At 33.9% G+C, this 27,615-nt stretch overlaps 1 protein-coding gene across 5 annotated transcripts in view; it reads right to left on the reverse strand.

The window, feature by feature from the left end:
* The window catches only part of ZC3H12B (zinc finger CCCH-type containing 12B), a 689,142-nt gene that overhangs the window by 213,756 nt on the left and 447,771 nt on the right, over positions 1-27,615 (reverse strand). The window lies entirely within an intron of this gene.

The raw sequence follows: 27,615 nt of genomic DNA on the forward strand, positions 1-27,615 counted from the left end.
TTTAGAATAAATATTAATTTCCTAATGACTTGAAGTATATCAAATTTCTGCCTTGAGATTTTCTATCTTTCAGTTGGCTCATGGTCCAATTAACTAAAAAGTCACACATGCAGCTAATCAAGTTGACAGAAACACGGAAAACACTTGGATAAGACGAGCTTTGAACCTTCTACCCATTTCCTTCTACCTCACTCCAAAAGAAATGAATGAATTATCTTTTTGGAAAATTTAAAATACTAAATCATTACACTAATAACCAATTACCAACTTCTAATTTTAAGTAGTTCAAAACAGGCTTCCCATCTAGAAGTCAGAGCATTAAACCATGGTCCAGGAACAGAGTATGGTCTAACAAAGGTTTGTGGAGATTCTTATCATTATCCTCACTTCCTAGCTTTGGGTATTTTCCCATTTCCTGAATATTAATAGTGTGGTGACTATATTTTTCAAACTCCAAATCAGGCTATAAGATCTAATAAATGAGGATTTTGTATTCCTTCTTGGTTCCAGATGCAATACAGGTGATGTAACTTTAATGTTGAAAAATTGGGACTTCTGGGACACTGTCATGGTTTGGAAGGATACTAGGAAATAATGTTTGAATTTAGAATGTCTTGGAAATTTTGTTTACTGCATGAATAATGCAGTCATTAGTCATTGGCTCAATCACCTGAGCCAATGACACTGGATAGGTGAAAAAAATCAGTTTAAATTCAAGAAAGGAGAAACTGGTAATATTTAACCTGAAATCCTTAGAGAATGTATCCCACAGTTCATTTAGACATATATGAATTTCAAGAAAATTGCATGTAGATTTATGCAAATAAGTCCAGGACCTTCTATAAGATGTGAAATATGTTCAAGAGTGAGGTGCTTTTCTAGAGTTCATACCCCACGTATATATTATCAGGATTGCAGGGTTACTGCTCTACCTGACACCACTAATTTGTGGGAAAATATATTCCCATGAGGCACTGACCTCTGAGCTGGCCATACCAGCAAATATGTTGTTAGGTGTAACTCCTTGTTCACACAGCTACCATGATGAAAGGGTCAAACTTGTTTACCCACATCTGCTCCTGAAAGAACCCCTTCTAATTTTACAGTTTTAGTGATTTAGTGATTCAATAATACTACATTTGTGGGCAGCCAAGAAAAGGCTCACCATCTGTCTCTGGAGTCCAGAAGGACCCTAAGAAGGATGTTCTCAGTAGCTTTCATTCTGCTGTGCTAATCTTCTTGAGGACAGGGTGATTCTTATACATTCCTAAATCCCCTCTTCTGAGCCTCACATATAATAGATGCTCACAAATATATGCTAAATTGCTTATAAAATCCTCAAGGAAGGAAGCATTTTCCCCACCTTCCAAGCTTTTCTGTTCCTCTTCATCATTGAATAGCAGCTATTTCCTTGAGTTGACTGTCATAGGCAAGCAGGATAGGAAGCAATGTTTTGAGGCAGCAAATAATTATTATTCACACAATAATGCAAAAGTGGATATGTGTCTTAGAGGAGCTGTTACTCATCTACCTTCCTGTGTGCCCAGGATGAAGGAGATACATGGCACATTTCTTTTTTTTTTTTGCTATAAATTAGACACTGTTATCTTTATTTTCTTTGTGAGTAATATTTTGATTTAGCACCATGTTTACAGTTTTCTTTGCTTATCATTCTTCCTTGTACCTTCCTTGTGGGTAATTTTTCTTCTTCTTGAACTATTTCCCTTTGAAGTTGCTTTTGTGGAAGGCCTGGTAGAAACCTGGTTTTGTTTGTCTACAAAGGGCCTTATCTTGCCCTCATCCTTGGAAGATTTTCACTGATGACAGAATACTGTGTTAGCAGTTTTTTGCTTCAGAACTTTGAAGATATTATTCCACTATCTTCTCGCTTTTACTGTTGAGGTTGAAAAATCTGTTGTCAGTTTAATTGTCATTCCCTTGAAGATAATTTATCTTTTGGGTTACTTTAAAATTATCTCTGGTGTTTTGTAGTTTCATTATTGTGTGTCTAAGTGCCACCTGTGAAACTCACGATCCTTAAAAGGAGAAGTAGTATATTGCAACTTGGCTCTTTAAGCTGCTTCCTTGTAGTGGGGTAAGAAGAAGCACAGTTGGTGAGTATTAACTATATATCCCCCTCAGAGTGAAATCTTGCTAGAGTACAGAAGGTGGTGAAGAGAGTTAAGAAAGTGTGTCAGTCTTTGCTAGCTTCCCAGAAATCTTATCTTCACAATAGTCTGACTGAAGGTGGGGGGAGGCATTGGGAGGGAGACAGGGAGACAGAAAGAAAAAGCAAATCAAAATAAATATGATCTAAAAATAGCAAAGAAAAAATACATACACAACAGAATCACAAGAATTTTCTAAATTTCATGAGCAAGTAAAAGGACCACATACTAGGACAGATGACCCCCATAAGAAAGAAACAAGTCTCTATTAGAAAAAGCAGTCAAATCAATAAACTTGTTTTCTATTTCTGCCATTTGGAAAGAAGAATCATTCACATTTGTACAGCTGATAAATCAGAAACCATTTTTTTCCCTGATGAGAAAAAAATGTCCTTTCCCTTGTTTGAATATATATTCTTACATATGTATATACATACATAGCTAATGCATATATATATTTCAGTATATACCAAGGAATATATCAATGCAATAGACAGTCCATATATAGTAAATCATTAATTTAGGTTAAGCCAATAACAGCCAATCAGATCCAAATTAAGACTAAAGTAGTCCAATGATTGACTTACTTTTGCATATTTTCTTTAATGGAATTAGATTTGTACAGTTTGTTTTGTTTTTACACAAATATTGCTAGACAAAAGAGAGACAAGAAATCTGCAAAATTTTGGAGCCCAACCTGCATGTATAAGTGGTAATCACGTTTTCTCATTAAAAAGATATGCTCCAATCAGAAGAACTTATTTGAGTTTGGCTGTGCAAGAGTAACAGATGGACTGGATATTTTGGTGCCCAAAATCTCTTATTTGAGTCCAGAATGCAAGCAATAGAATTCAGACTGAGCATAAATATTTTTGATGTGCTAAAAAGTAAACCATTGTGATGATATAATTGCCACCTCTTATCAAACACAAATCAACTTTCCTAGAATGTCAAATTACAATTATTACTTAGCACTTAAAGGAGCACTCAGGCTATAGCATTCTTTAATATGTAAAACATTAGAAGAAAAAAATTAAAATTTCAGAAAATATATTTTCATAGATTCAATCACAAAAAGAAGTTAAAGGTGAATAAAAATGTCATACAGAAATTCCATATATTTATCTCATTTGAGTTTTAGAACCAATATATTAAGTAAAAAATGTAAATATTATTTCTCCCATTACCTAATAAGGAAACTGAGGACCTGAAATGTTATATGACTTATTCCATCTCATAAAACTCCACACTGGTAGAGCTAGACCTGGAATACAGGTCTTCTGACACCTACTACATTTTTTCTTCTGCCTTCTAGACCACTGCTGAGTACTATTCTACTGTATGGATATACTAGAAGTTATTTATTCATTTACCTGTTGATGAAACTTTGGGCTTTTTCCAGTTTTGCAAATAAAGCTGCTATGAATATTTGTATATAAATCTTTGTGTGGACATGTTTTCCTTTTCTCTTGGTTAAATAACTAAGAGTGGAATGACTGGTTTATATGGTACTTCTATATTTAAGAAGCCGCCAAACTGTTCCCCAAAGTAGTTGTATCAATTTATATTCTCACCAGCAGTGTATGAATGACTTCTAGTTTCACTGCATCCTTGCTAAAATTTGGCAAGGTTAGGTTTTTTTTTTTCTTTCTTTCTTTTTTTTTGAAATTTTTAGTCATTCTAATAGGTATGTAGTAGTATTTCATTGTGGTTTTAATTTGACTTTCTCTCATGATTAATGATATTGAACATCTATTCCTGTGCTTATTTGAAACTACTATTTCTTTTATGGTGAAGTGTCTTTTTATATATTTTCCCTTTTTTTTAAAGTAGGCAATTTTTTATTAGTGAGCTTTTATTTCTATTTATTTTTTAAAGGTAAGAGTAAATCATATTTTAGTTCAAAGATTTTACAAACCAATGAAAAAAACTATGAGTGTAAAACTATTACTATAGCTAATGGGAACTATGCATTAACATCTTAATTTATACATGATGAAATCAAATGATAATAACAGTAAAAGCAAACCAAAACTCGTCCAAAAATATGTGAGCAAAACAACATTTGGTTTGTTTACAAAAATAGATATGTTCAAAAAGGTATTCACAGGTATTAGGATAAAGGGCCAAGTTTGAAATAATTGCAGTTTGCTTATAAATATATCCTTGCTATTACACAATCAGTATAGAATCTAAAAGAGCTTATTTTTGCTACTGGAGAAAATAAACACAGAAATACATTCTTGACTCAACAATGAAAAGACTAACATGCTTTTTCTTAAGATAGCACATACTAAAATATTAAATATTACTTTGCTTTCATTTATGATTAACTTGTCTCTGTTTTACACAGTATTTAGTTTATATTTGAATAGTAATATATTTTACTTTTTAATTTTTTTAGAAAATCTGGCATTTACTGAGTAGAAAGTACTCTATTAGACACCCCTAGACATTATTTCATTCAAAATTCTCAACAATCCTGTGAGCTATTCAGTCATTTTTAATTTAATTACATTAAAAAAATCTTTTTGCTTTGTCTTGTTTTGGTTTCATTTTAATTTTTAATATAATTTTAAGGGTTATTTACAGTTATTATAAAACTGGCTATATTCCCCATTTTGAATAGTACCATGTTTTCATTGAAAGTATATGCTTATGATTTATATCAGGCTGATAAATGTATTTAACATTTATATCATATAAATTTATATTTATTTACATTCAATATGATGAAACATTCTTATATTTGAACTACATCCAATATTTAGTTTCATAGAGTTTTTAAAAATGATGATTTATTAACAATAAGAAAATGCTGTTATATATAATAAATGAATGTGAAATATTGAAATACAGAGCTTTTAAAGAACAGTTTTGTTGAGAAATAATTCACATAGCATACAATTCACCCACTTAAAATATAAAATTCAGTGAATTTTAGTATGTATATCCATAATGTTACAACCATTACCACTATCTAATTTCAAAAAAATTTCATTTCAAAATGAAACCCAGTACTCATTAACTGTCATTTCCCTTATAATTGAGTTTTGATAATTCTTTATATATTTCATACCCAAGTTCCCTACCAGATAAGTTATTTTTGAGTATTTTCAGTCAATCTGCAGCTTGTCTTCTCATGACAGTGTCTTTTGAAGAGCAGAAGTTCTTAATTTTAACAAAGTTCAATTTATCAATATTTTTTCTTTTATAGATTGAGCTTTTGCTGGTATTTCTAAGAAATCTTTCCTTAGCCCAAATATTTTATCAAAGATTTTCTCCTCATTTTTCTTGTTAAAGTCTTATGGTTTAATATTTTACATTTTTGTTTATGGTGTGAGGTAAGAGTCAAGTGTCAAAGTTCTTTTATTTAGTTTGTTTTTGTTGTTTTGCATATAGATGTTCAATTATTCCAACAACTTGTGTTGAGAGATTATTCTTTCTTCCCTTAAATAGACTTTGCATTTTTATAAAAAAAAATCTATTGACTATACATATATATATATGTCTATTTCTGTACTCTCTAATCTGTCCCATTGACTCACTTTCACCATTGATTTACTTTCACTGGACTGCTTAATGAAACTTTATAGTAAGCCTTGAAATCAAGTAGTGAGTCCTCCAGGCTTTTTAAAAAAGTATTCTTTATGTTTTTATTTATTTGTATTTTATTTTTATTCTTTATTGTTGGTGAAATTTTTTCACATATTGAAGTATAACTGAGTTACAATATTATGTAAATTTCAGGTGTACAGTATAATGATTCTATATTTTTTACATTATAAAATAATCACCATCTATCTAGTTACCATCTGTCATACAAATTATTACAATATTATTGACTATATTCTCTATGTTGTACATTACATCCCTGTGACATTTATTTTATAACTGGAAGTTGGCATCTCTTAATCTCCCTAACTTTTTCCCTCATCCTCTCATTTCTATTCCCTCTGGCAATCACCAGTTTGTTCTCTGTATCTATGAGTCTGTTTCTGTTTGTTATGCTTTTTCATTTGCTTCGTTTCTTAGATTTCACCTATAAGTGCAATCATATGGTATATATCTTTCTCTGACATTTCACTAGACATAATAACTTTCAGGTCCATCATTGTAGTCAAAAAAAACCAAGATTTTATTTTATTTTTTTAGAAATATCTGTATGGCTTTTATTATTTATTTATTTATTTATGGCTGCATTGGGCCCTCATTGCTGTGTGTGGGCTTTCTCTAGTTTCAGTAAGCAGGAGCTACTCTTCGTTGTGGTGCACAGCCTTCTCATTTCAGTGGCTTCTCTTGTTGCTGAGCGTGGGTTCTAGGCATGTGACCTTCAGTACTTGCAGCACGCAGGCTCAGTAGTTGTAGCTCGTGGGCTCTAGAGTGCAGGTTCAGTAGTTGTGAAGCCCGGGATTAGTTGCTCTGAGCATGTGGGATCTTCCCAGACCAGGGATTGAGCCCATTTCCCCTGCATTGGCAGGTGGATTCTTAACCACTGGGCCACCAGGGAAGTCTTAGATTTTATTCTTTTCTATGGCTGAGTACTATTCCACTGTGTATGCAGATATGTTTATATATGTATGTATATATATATGTATATATGTATATACATACACACAAATGTATACACTTGTATATTTATACATATATATATGTATATATAAATATGTGTATTTGTATGTATATATGTGTACATGTACACACATATATACCCACATACCACATCTCTTTATCTATTCATCTACTGACGGGCACTTAGGTTGCTTCCATATCATGGCTATTGTAAATAATGCTGCAATGAACATAAGAATGCATGTATTTTGTTGAATATGAGTTTCTTTGAGTAAATACTCAGAAGTGAAATTGCTGGATGGTATGGTAGTTCTATTTTTCATTTTCTGAGAAACCCCCATAATGTTTTCCTGCACAAATTTTCATTCCCACCAATAGTACCCCAGCTTTCGTTTCTACATGCATGAATACCTTTTTGCATTCCCTCACTTTGTCTGTGTATGTCTCTAGATGTGAAGTGAGTCTTTTGTAGGCAGCTTATATATTGGTCTGTTTTTAATTTATTCAGCTTTTCTATGTCTTTTGAATGCAGTATTTAGTCCATTTATATTTAAATTAATTATTAATAGGTATTACTTATTGCAATTTTCTTAATTCTTCACTGGTTGTTTTTCTCTGTCCTTTTCTTTTTCTTTTAGTTTTCCCTTGTGTTTTGATTATTTTTCTTTTTTTATTGAAATATAGCTAATTTACAATGTTGTGTTAGTTTCAAGTGTACAGCAAAGTGATTCAGTTATGTTCTTTTCAGATTCTATTATAGGTTATTACAAGATATTGAGCACAGTTTCCTATGCTATACAGTAGGTCCTATTTTATAATATATTGTAGTGTGTATATATTAATCTCAAACTCCCAATTTATCTCCCCCCCCCACTTTCCCCTTTGATAACCTTAAGCTTGTTTTCTATGTCTTTAAGTCTGTTTCAGTCTAGTAAATAAGTTCATTTGTATCATTAATTTAGATTCCATGTATAAGTGATATCATAATATTTGTCTTTCTCTGTCTGACTTCCCTCATTCAGTATGATGATCTCTAGGTCCATCCATGTTGCTGCAAATGGCATTATTTCATTGTTTTTATGGCTGAGTAATATTCCATTGTATATATATACCATCTCTTCTTTATCCATTCATCTGCTGATGGATATTTAGGTTGTTTCCATGTAATGGCTATCATAAATCATGCTGCTATGAATACTGGGGTGCATGTATCTTTTCTAATTATGTTTTTCTCTGGATATATGCTCAGGAGTGGGATTTCAAGATCATATGGTAGCTCTATTTTTAGTTTTTTAAGGAGATTCCATACTGTTCTCCATAGTGGATTCAGAGATTTACATTCCCACCAACTGTGTGGGAAGGTTCCTTTTTCTTCACACCCTCTCCAGCATTTATTATTTGTAGACATTTTAATGATGGCCATTCTGACTGGTGTGAGGTGATACCTCATTGTAGTTTTGATTTGCATTTCTCTAATAATTAGTGATGTTGAGTATATTTTCACAGGCCTGTTGGCCATCTGTATATCTTCTTGTAGAAATATCTATTTAGGTCTTCTGCCCTTTTTGTGATTGGGATGTGCTTGTTTGTTGATTTTTTATATTGCTCTGTATAAGTTGTTTGTATATTTTGGAAATTAACCCCTTGTTGGTTGCATCATTTGCAAATATTTTCTTCCACGCTATAGGTTTTCTTTTCATTTTGTTTATGGTTTCCTTTGCTGTGCAAAATCTTGTAAGTTTGATTAGGCCACATTTGTTTATTTTTGTTTTTATTTCTTTTGAATTGGGAGACTGATCTAAGAAAATAGTGCTACAATTTATGTCAGAGAATGTTTTGCCTTTGTCCTCTTCTAGAAGTTTTATGGTGTCATGTCTTATATTTAGGTCATTAGTTTTTAGGTTTTTGGATTTTTTAGCAGCATGTTGTTTAGTCTCCTTGTAACATTTTCTTTCTCATTTTTCTTTCTGTTGTTGGTTTCTAGTTTCATACTGTTGTAATCAGAAAAGATGCTTGAAATAATTTCTATCACCTTAAATTTGTTAAGGCTTTTTTGTGTGTGTCCTACTATGTGGTCTATCCTACAGAATGTTCCATGTGAGCTTGAAAAAAAATGTGTATTCTGAGTTTTTTGGATGTAGTGTCTTGTAGATATCAATTAAGTCCAACCTGTTCTATTGTGTCATTCAAGATCTCTGTTTCCTTAGTGATTTTCTGTCTGCAAGATTTGTTCATTGGTCAGTTGGGTGTTAAATCTCCTAGTACTATTGTGTTCCTGTCAATTTCTCCCTTTATGTTTGTTAGTATTTGTTTTATGTACTTAGGTGCTCTTATATTGGGTGCATATATGTTAAGGAGCATAATATCTTCTTGTATTGACCCCTTTATCTTTATATAATGTCCTTCATTGTATTTCTTTATGGACTTTGTTTTAAAGTCTATTTTGTCTGATATGAGTATTGCCACACCAACTTTCTTGTTGTTTCTCTTTGCATGAAATGTCTTTTTCCATCCTCTCACTTTTAATCTATGTGGGCCTTTCACCCTAGAGTGCATCTCTTGTAGGCAGCATACTGTATGTTCTTTTTTCTATATCCAATCTGCCACTATACATCTTCTGATGGACCATTTATTCCATTGATATTTAAAATAATTATTGATTAATATGTATTTATTGCAATTTTAAACTTTGTTTTCCAGTTGATTTTGTAGTTCTTTGATCTGTTCTTCTTTTTGTTTTTCCTTTTGTGGTTTGATGGTTTTCTTTTGTATTATGCTTGAGTTCCTTTCTTTCTGTTTTTTTGTGAATCTATGTATGTTTTTAATCTGTGGTTATCCTGGTCTTCAAATATGTTAACCCATAACTATATCTACTTTTTTTAGACTGATAGTCATATAAGTTCAGACACATTCTAAAAGATCTATATTTTTTTTACTCACCTCCTCCACATTTTGTGATTTTGATATTCTATTTTACATCTTCATATTTATCCTTTAGCTATTAATTGTAGTTATGATCGTTTTTACAAAATTAAAAAAAAATTTAATCTATGTACTGGCTTGAGTGATCTTCAATCCTTTTATATATTTGTCTTTCCTATTGTGTTTTTCCCTTTCCTATAGATTCTTGATTCTTTTTATTTAGAGAAAACCTTTCAATATTTCTTAGATTAGGTTTAGTATTGGTGTATTCATTTAGTTTTTGCATGTCTGAGGAATTCTTTGTCTCTCCTTCTATTCTAAATGGTAATCTTACTGGGTAGATTTTCCTAGGTTGTTGGTTTTTCCCTTTCAGGACTTTGAATATATCGTTCCATTCGTTTCTGGCCAACAAAGTCTACAGAGAAATCAGGTGATACCCTTATGGGGGGGTCCCTTGTAACTGACTCTGTATTTCTCTTAGTGCCTTTAGAATTTTCTCTTTAACTTTACCATTTTAATTACATGTCTTGGTGTGGGTATGTTTGGATTCATCTTGTTTGGCACCCTCTGTGCTTCCTGTACCTGATATATCTGTTTCCTTCTTCAGGTTTGGGAAGTTTTCAGCCATAACCTCTATCTGGAATTCCTATTATATGTAGGCTGGCACACTTTATATTATCCAATAGATCTTGTATATTGCTTTCATTTTTTTTCATTTGTGTTTCTGTCTTCTGTTTTAATTCGGTGATTTCCATTATTCTATCTTCTGGACCACTTATTCATTCTTCTGCATTATTTTCTGCTATTCATTGACTTTAGTTGCTTTTTATCTCAGCAATTGAGTTGTCTAATTTTGACTGCTTCCTCTTTTTTTCTACTTTCTTGTTACAGTGATCTGCATTTCTATTGATAATCTTTCTTAATTCCTTTAGCATTTTTATTATCTCCTTTTTGAACTTGGGGTCTGGTAGACTGGAGAGGTTTTAGTCATTGTTTTTCTCAGGGAATTTCTCTTGTTCTTTTATTTGGGAGCTGTTCCTGTGTTTTTTAAATTTTACTTAACTTTCTCTTTCTCTAAGAATTTAGGAGAAACAGTTATTTACTGCTGTTTTTTAGGAATGCTGTTATGTGGGAGCATTTACTGTATTTTTGCATTTACCAATGAGATATTTCCTTTTATAATTTTAATATTTTCAGTTATGGTCTTTTCTTTTTTGCTTAGGGATGTCCCTTTAACATTTCTTGTAAACCTGGTTTAGTGGTGCTGAACTTTTTTAGTTTTACTTGTATGTAAAACTCTTTTTATTTCTCCTTCAAATCTGAATAATAGTCTTGCTGGGTAGGGAATTCTCTAGAGGTTTTATCCTTTTGTCACTTTTAATATATCATGGCACTCCCTCTGGCCTGCAATGTTTCTGCTGAACAGTCAGCTGCTGGTCTTACAGGAACTCCCTTTTATGTATCTTGTTGCTTTTCTCTTGCTGTTTTTAAGATTCTCTCTTTATCTTCATTTTTCCATTTAATTATAATTTGTTGGTTTGGACCTCTTTGCAATCATCTTGTTTGGGACTCTGTGCTTCCTGGACCTGGATGTTTGTTTTCTTTCCCAAGTTAGGGAATTTTTCAGCTATTATTTCTTCAAATAATTTACCTGCATTTTTTCTCTGTCTCTTCTCATTCCTGGATCCCTGTCATTCAAATGTTAGTACAGTTGATGTTTTCCCAGAGGTATCTTAAATTGTTCCCATTTTAAAAGATTATTTTTCCTTTTTTCTCTTCAGCTTGAGTGATTTCCACTATTCTATCAATCCATTCCTCTGTATTCTCTAGTGTTGCTTTACTTATAGTGTGTTTTTCTATCTTAGTTATTTTATTCTTCACCTGTTTGCTTTTGTATATATTTTCTAACTCTTTGTTAAAATTCTCACTGTGTTCCTCCATTCTTCCCCTGAATTCATTGAGCATGTTTATGATCATGACTTTGATTTCTTTTTTGAGTAGATTTGCTTATCTTCACTTTGCTTAATTCTTTTTCTAGTGTTTTATCTTATTCAACAGTTTGGAATATATTTCTCTGCCTCCTAATTTTACCTAATTCTCTGTGTTTATTTCTATGTATTAGGTAGGTTGGCTATTTTTCCTGATTTTGGAGAAGTGACCTCATGAAGTATGAGTCCAATGGGGTCAAGCAGTATATTCCCCTCTGGTCACCAGAGCTATATGCTCTAAGATTGCCTTCCATGTCAGTTGCATGAGCCCTGTGTTGTGGCTGGGATGACTACTTTGGGAACAATGGTGGCAGTGCTGACCCCCAGCTTGATTGATGGTTTGTGCAGTGGCTGCCAGCCTCTTGGTGGATGGGACCATGTCCTGATGTGCCTGGCTTCATGGCCTGAGAGGGGATCTGGGTCAGACCTGGCCTGCTGGTGGGCAGAGCCTCCAGCTTTTTAATATATATTTTAAATCTATCCATTTTAATATATGTAGATCTATTTTGTTCCTCCATCTTTGCATATAGTATATTTTGTTTAACCATTATTTCCTACAGATTGATCTCTAGTTATCCTTGCTGTGCTTTTAAATATGAGCTCAAGAGCACATCGAAATTAAACTATCTCAATGAGTGAATGAACCTCATGATAAGGGGTTTTGTTTTGGGTTTTTTTTCAGTTTTTCAGTTCCAAATTACTCACTAAAGTGTTAAACATAAAATAGGCATTTACTTAACAATTCTTGAATGAATGGATAAATAAAATAAAAATTAAAGAGAGATATATAGTGGAATTTAGCTTAGTGCCACGGGAGTAAATACACAGAAGCACATCTGGGGCATCTTTTACCTTATACTGAAGAACAACTCTAGTGTACTGGAGAAAGTCCAGGACTTATTTTCCAAAGACAATTAATTCAGTTTTTTAATTGGAGTATAATTGCTTTACAATGTTGTGTTAGTTTCTGTTGTACAGCAAAGTGAATCAGTTATATGTATATATATATATCCCCTCCTTTTGGATTTCCTTCCCATTTAGGTCACCACAGAGCATTGAGGAGATTTCCCTGTGCTTTACAATAGGTTTTTATTAGTTATCTGTTTTATACATATTAGTGTATATATGTCAATCCCAATCTCCCAACTCATCCCACCTTCCCTTCTCCCTTAATGTCCATACATTTGTTCTCTATGTCTGTGTCTCTATTTCTGCTTTGCAAATAGGTTCTTTTGTACCATTTTTCTAGATTCCACATATATGAATTAATATATGATATTTGTTTTTCTCTGTCTTACTTCACTCTGTATGACAGTCTCTAGGTCCATCCATGTCTCTGAAAATGGCGTAATTTCATTCCTTCTTATGTCTGAGTAATATTCCATTGTATATATGTACCACATCTTCTTTATCCATTCCTCTGTTGACAGACATTTAGGCTGCTTCCATGTCCTGGCTATTGTAAATAGTGGTATAACGAACATTGGGTACATATATCTTTTTGAATTATGGTTTTCTCTGGGTATATGCTCAGTAGTGGGATTGATGGGTCATGTTGTAGTTCTATTTTTACGTTTTTAAGGAATCTTCATACTGTTCCCCATAGTGGCTGTATCAATTTACGTTCCCACCAACAGTGCAAGAGGGCTCCCTTTTCTCCACCTTCCCTCCAGTATTTATTGTTTGTAGCTTTATTGATGATGGCCATTCTGACTGGTGTGAAGTGATACCTCACTGTAGTTTTGATTTGCATTTCTATAATAATTAGTGATGTTGCACATCTTTTCATGTGCTTCTTGGTCATCTGTATGTCTTCTTTGGAGAAATGTCTATTTAGGTCTACTGCCCATTTTTTGTTTTTCTGGTATTGAGCTGCCTGAGCTGTTTGTATATTTTGGAGATTAATCCCTTGTCCGTTGCTTCATTTGCAAATATTTTCTCCCATTTTGAGTGTTGTCTTTTTGTCTTGTTATGGTTTCCTTTGCTGTACAAAAGCTTTTAAGTTTAATTAAGTTCTATTTGCTTAGCTTTGTTTTTATTTTCATTACTCTAGGAGGTGGGTCAAAAAATATCTTGCTGTGATTTATGTCAAAGTCTGTTCTGCCTATGTTTTCATCTAAGAGTTTTATAGTGTCCAGCCTTACATTTAGGTCTTTAATATATTTTGAGTTTATTTTTGTGTATGGTGTTAGGGAGTGTTCTATTTTCATTCTTTTACATGTAACTGTCCAGTTTTCCCAGCACTACTTATTGAAGAGGCTGTCTTTTATCCATTGTATATTCTTGTATCCTTTGTCATAGATTAGGTGACCATAGGTGCATGTGTTTAGCCACAGCAATTAGAGAAGAAAAAGAAATAAAAGGAATCCAAATTGGAAAAGAAGAAATAAAACTGTCACTGTTTCCAGATGACATACTATACATAGAAAATCCTATAGATGCCACCAGAAAATTCTTAGAGCTAATCAATGAATTTGGTAACGTTGCAGGATACAAAATTAATACACATAAATCTCTTGCAATCCTATACACTAAAAATGAAATATCAGAAAGAGAAATTAAGGAAACAATCCCATTTACCATTGCAACAAAAAGAATAAAATACCTAGGAGTAAACTTACCTAAGGAGGAAAAAGCCTGTACTCAGAAAACTATAAGATACTGATGAAAGAAATCAAAGATGATGCAAAGAGATGAAGAGATATACCATTTTCTTGGATTGGAAGAATCAATATTGTGAAAAGGACTATACTACCCAAAGCAATTTACAGATTCAATCCCTATCAAATTACTAATGGCATATTTCACAGAATTAGAACAAAAAAAATTACAATTTATACTGAAACACAAAAGACCCTGAAGAGCAAAAGCAATATTGAGAAAGAAAAACGGAGCTGGAGGAATCAGGTTCCCTGACTTCAGACTATGCTACAAAGCTACAGTAATCAAGACAGTATGTTACTGGCACAAAAACAGTAATATAGATCAATGGAACAGGTTAATTTAGTTTATTTAGTTATGTAGCAAGGACAAGTTATTTAACCTTCTGAGGCTCAGCCATTTTATCTGTGAAATCAAGAGAATTAATGTTGATTAATTGGTTGGACTAGTTAGTTGGTTATATGGGGTACAAGCATAAGTGATTCAAAATCGCTAGAAATATAATGAGGCAGAAACAATTACATTGTCAGAATTCACTTCTCAGAGAGAGTATTACCTGAGAGGTTGGAAAGAATACTTTAATAAGTTACTTGAGGGTGGTGGTGGGTCACAAATGACATGGTTGCATGGTTAATAAACTGTCTTCTGAGGAGAGGGGAGTTCTGATGGTTTTAGGACCAGATTTGAAGTGCCTGTAACATTAAAAGTACAATAGTTTCTTGTAATATATGGGGGACAGTGTTGCTGAACCCCAATACATTAAAAAAATCAGTATCTAACATTAGCTGACCGACCATTTCCTTGGTTCCATGTCTGTAGATTCAACCAACCATGAATCATTTAATTCTGTATTACACATTTTTGAAAAAAAATGAGTATAATTATACCCACATAGTTCAAATCCATGTTGTTCAAGCATCAACTGTAATTGACTTCTAGAATTTATTCTATGTATTTTCCAGAAAGACAGGGACTGTATTTAAAACAGTACTTGGTCCACAGTAGGTACTCAATATCTATTTAAATAAATAAATAAGTAAATGCTGCCAGCAGTTCTTTTCTTTCCCCATACAGCTTTCAGTCTCACCTATAAGTAAGCATTGAACAAGTATTTAAAAGTCAATTTGAAGACATGCCTTATTATTAGCCTACTTAAAATACTCTTATATCTTCATCTGAAACTGAAGCTAAAAATACTTATCTCAAAGGACTCTTGAGAAGATAAAAGATATAATATGTAAGAAAGTAGCTGGCTCAGTGCCCAATACATCATAGGCACTCAATAAATATTAGTTGCCTTCCATCATGTACTAGAATAAAAAATATCTGTTCAGTTCTGCAGTGAGGGCTCACATTTCCCCACTTTGGATCTTGGTTGATAATATATATGCATTCTCATCACAATCCCTAGAAAATCTTGCACGAATAAGAAGAGAATAACACTTTGTCACATCTTTCACTCTTTAAAGCAGGGAGAATAAATTTGGGGGTCTTTCTGAACTATTCCCCACTCCAGCTCTCAATCTCCCAGAGTCAGGGAAATTGCACAGATTCGTATGCATTTTAAAAGAGGCTTTGGTTAGTTTCATAGATTATTTGTTCCATGTTATCATTAATGTATGTATAGGGATTAGCAAGAGTATGAGTCCCATTTTTTTAATTTGTTATTACTATTTACTTGTTCCAGTCCTAATAACAAGACTCTTTTCCAGAACCATAACTCCTGATAGTCAGCAACAAATTACAATTAACCTTGAACTTAATTTACTCAGAATGAATACAGGTCAGGAAAAATTGCATAATCTCCTAACTCTTTATGGAAAGTGCCACTATAATTAATTTTCACTTGCAAAACCCATTGGAAAAGAGCAGGAAACATCAGGAGCTCAAACCATGTTCAAATGACTGTATCCCTAGCTCATTAAACATAAAGTATAAACTCAATTCCCAGCTGCCTGGAAAGTACTTACAAGCCTTTCATGTTAACCACATAGAATCTGGGCTTTTCTTTTGAAAATAAGCAGCTTGCAGAACTATAAACAACATCTGATATGAATGATTAAGAAGACTACACTTCAGGGTTAGACTACTTATTTTAAAAAATGGAAACATTAAAACCAGAATATTTTATGAAATAGTAAAGGAACTTACCCTATATTTAAATATAGAAATGCCTGTGATTTTTTAAAAAATGCTTTTGAGAAGCTTAAATAACTTTTAGTTGGCTAGTAAGTGAATTCTGGACAATATGGAAACATTTGAAAAAACAGACTCTAAATCTGATTGGTTATTCCACCCGTAATAACCATGTCTACATTTTCTCCTTAGTGGGAACCGACCTATTAACTTACTAAGAGATATACTTTATTATATATTTATCATAAGGTCTTCCACGAGTTTTATATACTTGTACTCAATTGCTGTGCTGAACTAAGAAAGCATTTTAGACTAAGATTAATGACATACAACTAGATTTGCTGTGGTACATGGTGCTTATTTCCATGTATTCCTTGTTGCAGTGATAAGCTGCAGGTGAAACAGAAAATATAAAAAGTGTTATAAATACACTGAAAATTTCATCAGATTAGTCCTTAAATACAAGCACTATTGATAAAAAGCAATAGGGTTTTGTAGTAATTATTAATTGGGGGACAGAAAGAAGCTCTTTTAATAGAAAAAAAAAAGAAACATTGTATTCACCAAGGGAGAACAATTCATTTGTTGGTTAACTGTTGATTAGAAAAGTGGTTTCCAAAGTGGGGTATAAAAGGCAATCCAGGACTTCCCTGGTGGTGCAGTGGTTAAGAATCTGCCTGCCAATGCAGGGAACACAGGTTTGATCCCTGGTCTGGGAAGATTCTACATGCAGCAGATCAACTAAGGCCATGCACCACAACTACAGAGCCTGCGCTCTAGAGCCTGTGAGCCACAACTACCGAGCCCGCATGTCACAACTACTGAAGCCTGTAGGCCTAGAGACTATGCTTCACAAGAGAAGTCACTGCAATGAGAAGCCTGCACACCACAATGAAGAATAACCCCTGCTCGCAGCAACTAGAGAAAGCCCCTGCACAACAATGAAGACCCAACACAGCCATAAATAAATAAATAAATAAATAAATAAAATAAAATGGCAATCCAGAAGGATATGGAAAAATTTATAATAGAACTTTTTATATTTTTATTTTATCTCATTCTTTGAACATCTCTATTTTGCATATGTTTTATAATAATAGTATATAATATATATAATATACCAGTATGGTAGTGCATGTCTATAACTTACACATAAATAAACATATATATGTTTGTAAATATATAAATATGTATATTTATGAATGTGCATTATTTTTTATAAATATATAGGTAAAATTAGTGCATATGTTAAACATTTTTTCTAGAATTTTAATTTTATTTTAACAACTTTATTAAAATTTCTTTGATACATAAAATTGTTTATATTTGTCCCACTATTTGTGACAACATGTATGTACCTGGACAACATTATTCTAAGTGAACTAATCCAGACACAGAAAGACAAATACTTCATGATCTCACTTATATGTCCATCTGTCCAACATTCTCCATTTAGAAAACTGCACATTCTTCAGTCCCAGTTTAAATTTTCTTTCTCTGTCACTCTTTTCTCAATTCTATCCAGAGTTAGTAATTTCTTCCTCTGTTTTCTCACAGTATTTTTTACCTGCCTCTCCTAGACCACATACTATGTTGGGCTGAATCATCTAGTTGGGATAAGTGAATTCAGATATAAAAAGTGGAAGAGAACACTGACCCCACAGAGCCTGGACCTTTCTTTCATGGCCCTGGTTTTGAGTGTTTCCTTGCAAGACAGTGAGGGAGGATTCAGTAGCAGTTGTGCTCAGGAACAGGGACCTTGGTTTTTCCCACTCTGTAATGGCCCTACATTCTGGTTAATAATAATCCCGATTATTTGAGGTCTCTGTATTGGTGAATTTGCCTACTCACTAACATTTATTTGTAACCCCAACAGCAATACTTGCAGTTATTTTCAGACATGTGCTTAGCAGCAAAAATTTTGAGAAGCCTGATGTGTATGTTCCCAGCTGAAGCTGAAAAAGGCAACACTCTGCCTTCATGATTCAGTTCCCATACTCTAAGTAAACATGGTCTAGTTAGTGCCACGTTTTACACATTTTTGTGCTTTGTGGGGTGATTTTCCTATCAAAGTTGTCCATCAAGTATAGTGTTGAAATGTTGTTTATTGTTCCTCATTGCAAGAAGGTTTTAATATACCTTATGGAGAAAATATGTATGTTAGATGAGATTCCTTCAGGCATGCATTATAGTGCTGTTGGCTGTGAAGTTAATATTGATGAACAAACTGTATATATTAAATAAGGTGTCTTTAAAAACATAAAAGAAGATTAGGTATTAATCAGTGGATGGAAAGGTTGTGACCAGAGGCTTGTAGAAACCCAACCAATTATTTCTTCTAGGAGCAATGCTTTAGTATTCACTAATTTTGTGTTCACACTGACTTCATAGACTATAACTACTTCAAGTAATGAATATTGGCCATCCTTCTCTGTTCTTGAAAGGAAACAATCAGGTAGAGTAAATCCAGCCAGCTTGGCTAGACAATGATTTCTAAAATTAAAAGTCCAGGTTGTGAATGCATTTTGTTGCAATTTCTTTTTAAAGCACAATTTTTTAATGAACAATCATACATTTTATTTTTTATTTGTTTTACAATGTTTTTCATTGAGGTATAGATGATTTACAATATTATATTATTTTCAGGTATACAACATAGTGTTTCAAAAATTTTGTACATTATATTCTATTTAAAGTTGCTATAAAATATTGGCTGTAATCACTGTGCTGTACAATATATCCTTGTAACTTATTTATTTTATACATAGGAGTTTGTAACTCTTAATTCCGTAGTTCTACCTTGTTCCTCCCCATTTTCCTCTTTCCTCTGGTAACCACTATTTTGTTCTCTATATCTGTGAGTCTATTTTTGTTTGTTATATTCATTCCTTATTTTTTTTTTTAGATTCCACATGTAAGTGATACCATACAGTATATGTCTTTCCCTGTCTGACTTATTTTACTAAGCATAGTATCATCTAGATCCATCTAAGTTCTTGGAAATGGCAGAATTTCATGCTTTTAAGGCTGAATAATATTTCATTGTAAGTATATACATATATATATCACATATTCTCTATCCATTAACATGTTGATGGAAAATTAAGTTGCCTCCATAATTTGGGTATTGTAAATAATGCTGTTATGAACATTGGTGTGCATTTCTCTTTTCAACTTAGTGTTTTCATTTTCTTCATCTATATATCCAGCAGTGTAATTGCTGGTAGTTCTATTTTTAGTTTTTTTGAAGAACCTCCATACTGTTTTCTATAGCAGTTGCACCAATTTACATTCCCACCAAAAGGGTACTAGAGTTCCATTTTCTGCATAGCCTTGTCAACATTTGCTATTTGTAGACTTTTTTTTTGGCTGCACTGCCTGGCCTGTGGGATCCCAGTTCCTTGACCAGGGATTAAACCCAGGCCACAGCAGTGAAAGCACCAACTCCCAACAGCTGGACTGCCAGGGAATTCCTTGTAGATTTTTTGATGATGGCCATTCTAATAGGTGTGAGGTGATATCTCACTGTGGTTTTGATTTGTGTTTATCTGATGATTAGTGATGTTACGATATTTTAATGTGTCTGTTGGCCACCTGTACATCTTCTTTGGAAAAACATCTGTTCAAGCCTTCTGCCCATATTTTATTTGGGGATTTTTTATATCCAGTTGTACAATCTGTTTATGTGTTTTGGATAACAACTTCTATCTGTCATATCATTTGCAAATATTTTTTGCCATTATGTAGGTTGTCATTTCATTTTGTCAATGATTTCCTTTGCTGTGCAAAGCTCTTAAGTTTCAGTAGGAATGATTTGCTTATTTTTGCTTTTGTTTCCTTTGTCTAAACAGACTGATCCAAAAAATAGTGCTACAATTTATGTTAAATAGTATTCGGTCTAGGCTCTCTTCAAGGAGAACCAGGTTACATTTAGGTCTTTAAAGCATTTTGAGTTTATTTGTCTATGTGATATGAGGAAATGTTCTAAACTCATTTTTTTTGCGGTATGCAGGCGTCTCACTTTTGTGGCCCCTCCCGTTGCAGAGCACAGGCTCCGGACACGCAGGCTCAGCAGCCATGGCTCATGGGCCCAGCCGCTCCATGGCATGTGGGATCTTTCCAGACCAGGGCACGAACCCATGTCCCCTGCATCGGCAGGCAGACTCTCAACCACTGCGCCATCAGGGAAGCCCTAATCTCATTCTTTTATATGTAGCTGTCCTGTTTTCTAAGCACCACTTATTGAAGAGACTGTCTTTTCTCCATTGTATATTCTTGCCTACTTTGCTGTAGATTAATTGACCATAATAAGTGGGTGGGTTTATTTCTGGGCTCTCTATTCTGTTCCATTGACCTATGTGTCTGTTTTTGTGCCAGTACCATACTATTTTGATTACTGTAGCTTTGTGACATAGTCTGAAATAAGGGAGCATGATACCTCCAGCTTTATCATTTTTCCTCAAGATTGCTTTGGCTATTTGGGGTCCTTTGTGGTTCCATAAATTTTAAAAACTGTTCTAGTTTTGTAAAAAATGTCATGGGTATTTTGATAGGCATTTCATTAAATCTGTAGACTGTTATGGGTAGTACGGCAATTTTAACAATATTAATTATTCCAATCCATGAACATGGAATATCTTTCCATTTATTTGTATCATCTTCAATTTCCTTCATCAATGTCATAATTTACAGGGTATAGGCCTTTCACCTCCTTGGTTAAGTTTATTCCTAGGTATTTTAATCTCTTTGATGCAATTGTAAATGACATGGTTTTCTTGAATTCTCTTTATGATAGTTCATTATTAGTTTATAGAAAAGCAACAGATTTCTGCATATTAATCTTGTATCCTGCAAACTTACTGAATACATTTGTTACTTTTTTTAACATCTTTATTGGAGTATAATTGCTTTACAATGGTGTGTTAGTTTCTGCTTTATAACAACGTGAATCATTTATACATATACATATGTTCCCATATCTCTTCCTTCTTGCATCTCCCTCCCTCCTACCCTCCCTATCCCACCCCTCTAGGTGGTCACAAACACCGAGTTGATCTCCCTATGCTATGCGACTGCTTCCCACTAGCTATCTATTTTACGTTTGGTAGTGTATATATGTCCCTGCCACTCTCTCACTTTGTCACAGCTTACCCATTCCCCTCCCCATAGAGTCTGTCATACAGAGTGAAGTAAGTCAGAAAGAGGAAAACAAATACCATATGCTAACATATATACATGGAATCTAAGAAAAAAAATGGTCATGAAGAACCTAGGGGTAAGACGGGAATAAAGACACAGACCTACTAGAGGATGGACTTGAACATTTGTTACTTTTAATAGTTTTTTTTTTTTTTTTGTGGAGACTAAGGTTTTCTGTATATAATATCATGTCATCTGCAGAGAGACAGTTTCACTTCTTCCCTTGCAATTTGGATGCATTTTATTTCTTTTTCTTTTCTGATTGCTGTGATTGGGACTTTCTATATTATGTTACATAGAAGTGCTGAGAGTGGGCATCCTTGACTTTTTATGATTTTGGAGGAAAAGTTTTCAGCTTTTCACTGTTGAGTATGAAGTTAGCTGTGGGTTTGTCATAAATAACCTTAAATAGGTTGAGATATGTTCCCTGTATACCAACTTTGATCCTACTTTCTTATCATGAATGGAAGCTGAATTTTGTCAAATACTTTTTCTGGGTCTATTGAGATAATCATGTGATTTTTATCTTTCCTTGTTAATGAGGTGCATGATATTGCCTGGTTTATGGATATGAAACCATCCTTGCATCCTTGGAATTATTCAGCACAATTAATTTGTCATTCTACCAATGCCTGCATGCTTTTGTGCAGCTCTCTATCATTATCTATCTCAAAGCATTTTCCCAAACATTTATTTTATTTTCATCCTTTGTTGTAGAGCTGCAGACTGGAGACGCTAACATTAGTTCAGAAACAAAAAAAATGGTCAAATGTTGCTTAGTGTGTTCCATAATTAAATACGTTTATAAGGACATAGGACTCTTTTTTCATTCTGTTGCTACCAAAAATCTACTTTTGTTTTGTTTTTGTTTTTAACTTTTTATTTTATATTGGAGTATAGTTGATTATGTTGTGGTAGTTTCAGGTGTACAGTAAAGTGATTCAGTTATACATGTACATGTATCTATTGTTTTGCAAATTATTTTCCCATTTAGGTTGTTATATAATATTGAGCAGAGTTTCCTGTGTTATACAGTAGGTCCCTGTTGGTTATCCATTTTAAATACAGCATTGTGTACATGTTAGTTCCAAACTCCCAATCTATCACTCCCCCCCCACTTTTCTCCTTGTAACCATAAGTTCGATATCTAAGTCTGTGAGCCTGTTTCTGTTTTGTAAATAAGTTCATTTGTAGCATTATTTTTAGATTCCGCATTTAAATGATATCATACAATATTTCTCTTTATCTGTCTGACTTACTTCACTCACTGTGACAATCTCTAGGTCCATCCATGTTGCTGCAAATGACATTATTTCATTCATTTTTATGGCTGAATAATATTTCATTGTCTATATGTACCACATCTTCTTTATCCATTCTTCTGTTGACGGACATTTAGATTACTTCCATGTCTTGGCTACTGTAAACAGCACTGCAATGAGCACTGGGTTGCATGTATCTTTTCAAATTATGGTTTTCTCCAGATATGTTCCCAGGAGTGGGATTGCAGGGTCATATGTAGCTCTATTTTTAGTTTTTTAAGGAACCACCAAACAGTTTTCCACAGTGGCTGTATCAATTTACATTCCCATCAACAGTGTAGGAGGGTTACCTTTTCTCCACACCCTCTCCAGGATTTATTGTTTGTAGACATTTTGATGATGGCCTTTCTAACTGGTGAGAGGTGATATCTCATTTTAGCTTTGATTTATGTTTCTCTAATTAGTGATTTTGAATATTTTCATGTGCCTCTTGGCCATATGTAGGTCTTGTTGGAAAAATGTCTATTTAGGTCTTCTGTCCATTTTTTTATTAGGTTGTTTGTTTTGATGATATTAAGCTGCATGAGCTGTTTGTAAATTTTGGAGACTAATCCCTTGTTGGTCATATCATTTGCAAATATTTTCTCCCATTCTGTGGGTTGTCTTTTCATTATGTTTATGGTTTCCTTTGCTCTGCAAAAGCTTTTGAGTTTAATTAGTTCCCATTTGTTTATTTTTGTTTTTATTTCCATTACTCTGGGAGACAGATTGAAAAAGATATTGCTGTGATTTATGTCAGTGAGTGTTTTGCCTATGCTTTCCTCTAAGAGATTTGTAGTGTCTGGTCTCACATTGAGGTTTTTAATCCAATTTGAATTTATTTTTCTGTATGGTGTTAGGGGGTGCTCTAATTTCATTCTTTTACATGTAGCTGTCCAGTTTTCCCAATGCCACTTATTGAAGAGGCTGTGTTTTCTCCATTGTATATTCTTGCCTCATTTGTCATAGATTAATTAACCACAGGTGTGTGGGTTTATTTCTGGGCTTTATATCTTGTTCCATTCATCTATATTTTTGTTTTTGTGCCAGTACCATACTGTTTGGATGACTATAGCCTTGTAGTATAGTCTGAAGTCAAGTAGCCTGATTTCTTCAGCTCTGTTTTTCTTTCTCAAGATTGCTTTACTATTCAAGGTCTTTTGTGTTTCTATACAAATTGTAAAACTTTTTCTTCTAGTTCTGTGAAAAATGCCATTGGTAACTTGATAGGGATTGCATTGAATCTGTAGATTACCTTGGGTAGTATAGTCGTTTTCACATTATTGATTCTTCCAATCCAAGAACATGGTATATCTTTCCATTTCTTTGTGTTGTCTTCAATTTCTTTCATCAGCATCTTATAGTTTAAATGGTACAGGTCTTTTGTCTCCTTAGGTAGGTTTTCCTAGGTATTTTATTCTTTATGATGTGAAGGTAAAAGGGATTGTTTTTCAAATTTCTCTTTCTGGTCTTTTGTTGTTAGTGAATAGAAATGCAACAGAGTTCTGTGTATTAATTTTGTGACCTGCAACTTTACCAAATGCATTGATGAGCTCTAGGGCTTTTCTGGTAGCATCGTTAGGATTTTCTATGTATAGTATCATGTCATCTGCAGGTAGTGACATTTTTACTTCTTCTTTTCCAATTTGGATTCCCTTTATTTCTTTTCCTTCTCTGATTGCTGTGGCTAGAACTCCCAACTATGTTGAATAAAACTGGCAAGAGTAGACATCCTTGTCTTCCTCCTGATCTTAGAGGAAATGCTTTCAGGTTTTCACCATTGAGTATGATGTTAGCTGTTGGTTTGTCATATATGGCCTTTATTGTGTTGAGGTAGTTTCCCTTTATGCACACTTTCTGGAGAGGTTTTATCATAAACAGGTGTTGAGTTTTGTCAAAAGCTTTTTATGCATCTATTGAGATGATCATATGATTTTTAGTCTTCAATTTGTTGATGTGGTGTATCACACTGATCAATTTGCCAATATTGAAAGATCCTTGCATCCCTGGGATAAACCCCACTCAGTCATGGTGTATGATCCTTTTAATGTGTTTTTGGATTTGGTTTCCTAATATTTTGTTGAGGATTTTTGTTTCTATGTTCCTCATTGATATTGGCCTGTAATTATTTTGGGGGGTGTGATTTCTCTGTCTTGTTTTGCTGTCAGGGTGAAGGTGGCCTCATAGTATGAGCTTGGGGGTGTTCTTCCTCTCTAAATTTTTGGAAGAGTTTCAGAATTGTAGATGTTAACTCTTCTCTAATTGTTTGATAGAATTTGCCTGTGAAGCCATCTGGCTCTGGACTTTTGTTTGTTCGAAGTTTTAAAATCACAGTTTCAATTTAAGTACCTATGATTGGTCTGTTCATATTTTCTATTTTCTTCTGGTTCAGTCTTGGGAGATTGTACCTTTCTAAGAATTTGTTCATTTCTTCCAGGTTGTTCATTTTCTTGGAATACAGTTGCTTGTAGTAGTCTCTTATGATCCTTTGTATTTCTGTGGTGTCAGTTCTAACTTCTTTTTCATTTCTAATTTTTTTTTTTTTTTGAAGTACGCGGGCTTCTCACTGCAGTGGCCTCTTCCGTTGCGGAGCACAGGCTCCGGACGCGCAGGGTCAATGGCCCAGCCACTCCACGGCATGCAGGATCCTCCCAGACCAGGGCATGAACCCATGTCCCCTGCCTCGGTAGGTGGACTCTCAACCACTGCACCACCAGGGAAGCCCTTCATTTCTAATTTTATTGATTTGAATCCTGTCCTTTTTTTTGATGAGTCTCACTAATGGTTTATCTTTTGTGTTTTATTTTCAAAGAGCCAGCTTTTAGTTTCATTGATCTTTGCTATTGTTTTCATCTCTATTTCATTTATTTCTGCTCTGATCTTCATGAGTTCTTTCCTTCTACTAACTTTGGGCTTTGTTTGTTCTTATTTCTCTAATTCCTTTAGGTGTAAGGATAGGTTGTTTATTTGAGATTTTTCTTGTTTCTTGAGGTAGGCTTGTATTCCTATAAACTTCCCTCTTAGAACTGCTCTTGCTGCATCCTGTAGGTTTTGGAGAGCTGGGCTTTTGTTTTCATTTTTCTCTAGGTATTTTTAAATTTCCTTTTTGATTTCTTCAGTAATCCATTCGTTGTTTAGTAGCATATTGTTTAGTCTTCACATTTTTGTGTTTTTTTTCTTATAGCTGATTTCTAATCTCATAGCGTTGTGGTTGGAAAAGACACTTGATATGTTTATTTGTTTATTTATTTTCTTTTTTCTTTTTGGCTGTGTCATGTCTTAGTTGCAGCGTGCAGGACCTTCATTGTAGCATGCAGGATCTTTCACTGTGATGCACGGGCTTCTCTCTAGTTGTGGTATGTGGCTTTTCTCTCTCTAGCTGTGGCATGTGGGCTCCAGGGCATGTGGGTTTTGTAGTTGTAGTGTGCAGGCTCCAAAGTGCATGGTATCTGTAGTTTGCAGCATGTGGGCTCTCTCGTTGGGGCATAGGAGCACAATAGTTGTGGCTTGGAGGCTTAGTTGCCCTGCAGCATGTGGGATCTTAGTTCCCCAACCAGGGATTGAACTCATGTCCCCTACATTGGAAAGTGGATTCTTTACCATTTGACCACTGGGGAAGTCCCAATATTATTTCAATTTTGTTAAATTTACCAAAGCTCACTTTGTGGCCCAGCATGTGCTCAATCTTGGATGATGTTCCATGTGCACATGAGAAGAATGTGTATTCTGCTGCTTTTGGATAGAATGTTCTAAAATATCAATTAAGTCCAACTGGTCTAATGTGTCATTTAAGGCCTGTGTTTCCTTGTTAATTTTCTGTCTGGATGATCTGTTCATTGATTAAAGTGGGGTGTTAAAGTCTCCCAGCATTATCGTGTTACTGTTGATTTCTCCCTTTATGTCTGTTAGCATGTGCCTTATATATTGAGGTGCTCCTATGTTGGGTGTGTATATATTTACAATTGTTATATCTTCTTGGATTGATCCATTCATCATTATGTAGTGCTATTCTTTGTCTCATGATAGTCTTTATTTTAAAGTCTATTTTGTCTGATATGAATATTTCTACTCCATCTTTCTTTTCATTTCCATTTGCATGAAATACCTTCTTCCATCCTTTCACTTTCAGTATGTATATGTCTCTAGGGCTGAGGTGGGTCTCTTGTAGACAACATATATATGGGTCTTGTTTTTGTATCCATTCAGTCAGTCTATATCTTTTGGGTGGTGCATTTAATCCAATAATTTACATTTAAGGTAATTATCAATATGTGTGTTCCTATTGTAATTTTCTTAATTGTCTTGGGTTTTTTTTTGTAGAACTTTTTTCTTCCCTTCCTCTCTTGCTCTCTTCTCTTGTGGTTTTATGACCATCTTCACTGTTTTGCTTGGGTTGCTCTTTTTTGAGTGTGTGTTATCTATTGTAGTCTTTGGATTTGCTGTTCCCATGAGGTTTTGGTATAGCCGTCTATATATATATATGTAAAAGGTTGTTTTAAGTTGCTGGTCTCTTTCCTACCTAGAGAAGTTCCTTTAGCATTTGTTGCAAAGCTGTCTGGTAGTGCTGAATTCTCTTAGCCTTTGCTTGTCTGTAAAGCTTTTGATTTATCCATCAAATCTGAATGAGAACATTGCTGGTTAGAGAATTCTTGGTTGTAGTTTCCTCCC

This window comes from Kogia breviceps, chromosome X (genome assembly GCF_026419965.1).
Source record: "Kogia breviceps isolate mKogBre1 chromosome X, mKogBre1 haplotype 1, whole genome shotgun sequence".
NCBI classification, from domain to species: domain Eukaryota; kingdom Metazoa; phylum Chordata; class Mammalia; order Artiodactyla; family Physeteridae; genus Kogia; species Kogia breviceps.